This window comes from Gossypium hirsutum, chromosome A13 (genome assembly GCF_007990345.1).
Source record: "Gossypium hirsutum isolate 1008001.06 chromosome A13, Gossypium_hirsutum_v2.1, whole genome shotgun sequence".
In the NCBI taxonomy this organism is placed as follows: Eukaryota; Viridiplantae; Streptophyta; class Magnoliopsida; order Malvales; family Malvaceae; genus Gossypium; species Gossypium hirsutum.
In genome coordinates, this window is record NC_053436.1 from 81,045,903 (window position 1) to 81,050,282 (window position 4,380).

The window sequence follows — 4,380 nt, forward strand, 5'->3', positions numbered from 1 at the left end:
CTTTCATGATAGGATTGAGTCTCCTTTTTCAATTGATTCTATCTTTCTAAAATTCCTCTAATATAATCTTGTGCATACAAAAGGAAGAGCTTATTCCTCGGATATCAACTAAAGTCCAGCCAATCGTCTTTTTGAATTTCTTCAAAACTTAAATTAGTTGCTCCTCTTAGAGTTATGTTAGTTCTACTGAAATAATCACAGGTAAAGTATAATAGTTACCTAGATAAACTTATTTCAAATAAGAAGGAAGTACCATTAGTTTAAGTTTGGGCAGTTCCTCGATTGACAACTTTGGTTGTGTATATTTCTGAGTTTCCAACTCCAATGGTTCAAAACATGCTGGGCATACATAGTTCTTCGGATTGGCTTCCATAAAAGCCATATTTTCATTACCTTGCTCATCTTTTAGTGGCTCATACCCTAAGGTGTTTCCAAGAGGTCTTCTACATAATTGCACTCCCATTCTATATAGACTAAGGATTCTAACTCTATTACTGAGCATTCTTCCACTGGATCAGGGAATTTCATGGCTTTAAGAACATTAAAAGTCACCTGGTCATCTTGAACTCGCATAGTGAGTTCACCTTTCTGCATATCTATTAATGTTTTCCTTGTTGATAGAAAAGGTCTCTCCAAGATGATCGATACTTTCTTATTTTCTTCAAAATCTAAAACAATAAAATCAGTTGGAAAAATAAACTTATCTATACATACTAGAACATCCTCGATCGTTCCTTTTGGGTGTGCTAGAGATTGATCCACCAGTTGGAGTGTCATAATTGTTGGTCAAACATCACCTATACCTAACATCTTAAAAGTAGACATTGGCATCAAGTTGATGCTCGCTCCTAGATCGCATAGAGCTTTACCATAGTAAGATTATCTATGTTACAGGGTATAATAAAGCTCTAAAGGTCCTTCAATTTCGAAAGTAGCTTATTCTGTAGGAATGCACTACACTTCTTTGTTAATACTAGAGTCTCAAACTCGTCAAGCCTCTTCTTATTAGACAGAATGTCCTAATGAACTTGACATACTTGTGCATTTATTCTACCAATGGGGTATTGATCTGAAGATGTTTAAGAATGTCCAAAAATTTCTTGAACTGTACCTCATGTTTCTATTTCTTGAGTATTTATGGGTACAGAGGTGGTGGAACCTTGGCTTACATCGGAAAACTTTCCTGAGGTATTGTACCTACATCTGACAAAGGTGTCAGCTAATCAGAATTGACTAGTTTAGATTTTACATCTTTAGATTTTTCAAAATCTGGCATCTATGGTGTAGGAATTTCAACTACCGGTTGATTTTCCTTTTTCTTGACAGGTTCATCTTCAACCTCAACTTCCTTAGGTTCCAAAGTCCTTCCACATTGTAAAGAAACTGCTTTGCAGTGTTCCTTACCCATATTCCTTGGATGTTCCATGTCACTTGGTGAGTTTCCTTGTGGTCTATTGTAAAGCTCTATAGCTAACTGACCCATTTGGTTCTCCAAATTTTTCAATGTTGCTACTTGGCTTTGGATTAAAGCGATATTCTTAGCCATGTACGCCTTTAACAAAATCTCCAAATTGTTGGATGGTTCAGCTTGTGGTGGTTTCTGAACTTGTTTATTGAAACCTAAAGTTTGATTTTATCTATGCTGTATGTAGGTGTTGTTCGGTCAAGCATCTTGCTTACTCAAGAAAAGTTTGGATTTTTTGCTATGAAGGGTCTTGATAATTTCATAAGCCTCATTATAAGATTTATAAAGGAGAGCACCATTAATAGAAGTATCTACCACCATCCTAGTTTGTGCTCTTAAACCATTATAAAATGTCTCTAGTTGGATGCAATGCGAAATCCCGTGGTGAGGGCATTTGCATAGTAACTCTTTGAATCTTTCTCATGCCTTGTATAAGGATTCATCATCCAATACTAAAAAGTGGTGATTTCATTCCGCAACTTAGAATTTTTGCTAGGTGGGAAATACTTAGCTAGAAAACATTTTTCTAATTTTTTTCCATGTAGAAATTAAGCTCGGTGGCAATGAATTAAGCCATGCTTGTGCTCTATCTTGCAATGTGTACGGAAACAACTTCAATCTCAATTCGTCTTCACTTACACCTACAATCTTGAAGGAATCACTCACCTCTATGAACAATCAAAAGTGAAAGGGCGGATCTTCTGTGGGCATTTCACTAAACTGGCCCATTGTTTGAAGCATTTGGAACATCACAAGCTTCAGCTCAAACTATGGTGCCTCGATATCCAATCTCCTATTCCCAGATTAGCTCATTAGAAAGGGGTATAACATACTACCTTATAGCTTGATCCTTGTCATTAGCAATAAGGATTGAATTACAAGCATAAGCAGCTCCATTCCCTTGAACTTTGTTTCAATTTTCAGGGTCCATTTTTGTAGCTTATCTCTGGGCTAGTATTTCTTGTCTCCTTTGTCTAAATGTTCACTTAATTGGGTCTACATGGAGTAAATAAATGATTAGGTCTATGCGCATAAACACCTGAAAAGAAAATCACAAAAATAAAAGACTAATTAAATAAAAAATTAAATTAAATAAGCCAAATTGCAAGAAATATTTTCCCAAATAATGATTCAATTAACAATCACCGGTAACGGCCCCAAAAACTTGTTTTGCGATTGAAGGTGCAAGTGTACATATTTGATATCAAGTAATAAGTAAAAAGAGTATCGTCTCTATAGGGACTATGTTGATAATCAGTAGCTGTAAAATTAATGTTTTACAAGTTTGTGAAGAAAACACAATATTTGAAGGTGATTGATGTTAAATTAAATTACAACTAATATGTAAATGAATGAACTAAATGCGATGAAATGGTTTAGCAACAATTCACAAGTTTTAACAATAGTAACATGAATAAGCTAGAACAATTACAACTTTTAATTCAATTCATTCTTTATCATGTTTAACAATGTTCCGAAAAAATTTCATGGCAACTCGATCATTTATGAACTTGGAATCTAAATCATAAGCTCTTTCGAGATCTTGGATTTGTCACTTAGAAAAAACGTGCATATTTCTGTGTCATTGTTTAACGAAGGATTTCTTAGAATTTATTCTAAGTAAGAGGGACATGTTAGGTTTGAACCAATTTAATTACATAAATATAAATTTATGCAAGGTAATAGTGTTCTTTTGGAATCATTACAAACCTTTATTTCATTCTTGTTTGAATATAAATTAAGCATGCATCTTCCAATTATTACACCCTTTAACCACCATCTGGTTCGGATTAAGCGATTAATTATGATGCAATCAAACGTATCTTAATGCATGAAGAACATGAAAGATTTTAATTGGAAGCATAAATAATTGAGGCACAAAATAATATAAACATGATTTAAACAAATCGAATCTAGGCATTGTAACTATCCTAGCTAAAACAAATTTAATTATTAATGAAAAACAAAACAAATAATTTTAAATCATGTGTATAAACTAAGAATAATTAAAAGAGAAAAGAAGAAGAAGCTCTAAGATGAATTCAGTGATTCCTCGAGAATTACCCGTGGTGGCTTCCTTCGATTTCTGTCATTGCTCCGATGCAAATTACTCCTCATGAAGGCCGTCAAAGAGAGCTTTTTCCTCAAGAATTAGTTACTAGTGGAACTCTCAAAGAGAGGATGGGAAAAATGAAAGAAAACAAAAGGTTAAGCGTGGGAGAGGAGAGAATGAATGTTTGATTCAATGAATTACGGGATGAATTGAGAGGTGAATCAGGGTGGTATTTATACATGAGGGAAAGCTTGGGAGATTTCTAAAAATAGCATGAACATCCCTTAGAAATCTCTTATGCATAGTTGACCATATTTCATGGAGAGGTGGTTGATTTTTTCATGATTGAAGCTTGATTCTTGCTTGATTTTTGGCATGGGTTTGATGGAAACTATAGCATTTGACTGGGGCTGATTTGTGATTCTTTTACACATGTAAGGACCTCTAAATAATTATTTCAAAGTTAATTGGGGTGTTGTACCAAGTCATTGCCGAATTTGGGCTTCTATCCCCCTTAATGGACAGTTTGAGCTTTGATGTAGAAGGCTGACTTGTTCTTTTCAACTACCCACTTCCAAGCTGGGTTAATATATTTTGATTGAGTCCAAATGCCTTAACTTGTCATCCCATGCTGATTGATATTTAGCTTACGTGCATGTGTCACTCATACGGGGTTTGAACATCGAACAAATCAATGTATCAATAAGCAACAATTATAGCAAAAATTATGAAATTTTCAAAATGCAGCAACATAGTGTAGAATTATGTGAATTTAGCACAAAATTACTCAAAATTTATAATCTTGCTTTAATTGTGCCAACATTTTCAATATGCACTAAAAACACAAAATTAGTTTACTTGG

The 4,380-nt window shown here is 34.2% G+C and overlaps 1 non-coding gene across 1 annotated transcript; it reads left to right on the forward strand.

The window, feature by feature from the left end:
• Window positions 1-1,841: 1,841 nt before the first annotated feature.
• Window positions 1,842-1,946, forward strand: LOC121213365 (small nucleolar RNA R71). Its single transcript, XR_005908747.1, has one exon. It is a non-coding gene; the product is annotated as a small nucleolar RNA R71 (small nucleolar RNA).
• The last annotated feature ends 2,434 nt before the right edge of the window (window positions 1,947-4,380 follow it).